Genomic DNA, 308 nt, shown 5'->3' with positions numbered 1-308 from the left:
ACACCAAGCCAAGGGTTGAGATCCCCTTACCGGTCATCTTTAAAAAAAAAAAAAAAACAGTTCATACACCAACGCTTCCCTGACTTTCCAAACGTATGACTGTTAAAAAAGTGAAAAAAGAGAAGAAATTATGTGCTGGACACCGGATGCCTCAACTGCAGGATCAGTTCACCCACGAGAAAATGGGCACAAGGTCGTTGATGGAAGGGGTTAGAATAACTTCCCCTACTTTACAATTCTGTCCTTGACTAAGACAGCTGTGGAGTGTAGGATAAAGCCACATCTGTCTGGGCCTCAATTTCCCCTCA

The sequence above is a fragment of the Galeopterus variegatus genome, unplaced genomic scaffold (assembly GCF_000696425.1).
Source record: "Galeopterus variegatus unplaced genomic scaffold, G_variegatus-3.0.2 Scaffold3504, whole genome shotgun sequence".
NCBI lineage: Eukaryota > Metazoa > Chordata > Mammalia > Dermoptera > Cynocephalidae > Galeopterus > Galeopterus variegatus.
The sequence above is the reverse complement of the archived record's forward strand: the minus strand, read 5'-3'. Positions refer to the sequence as shown.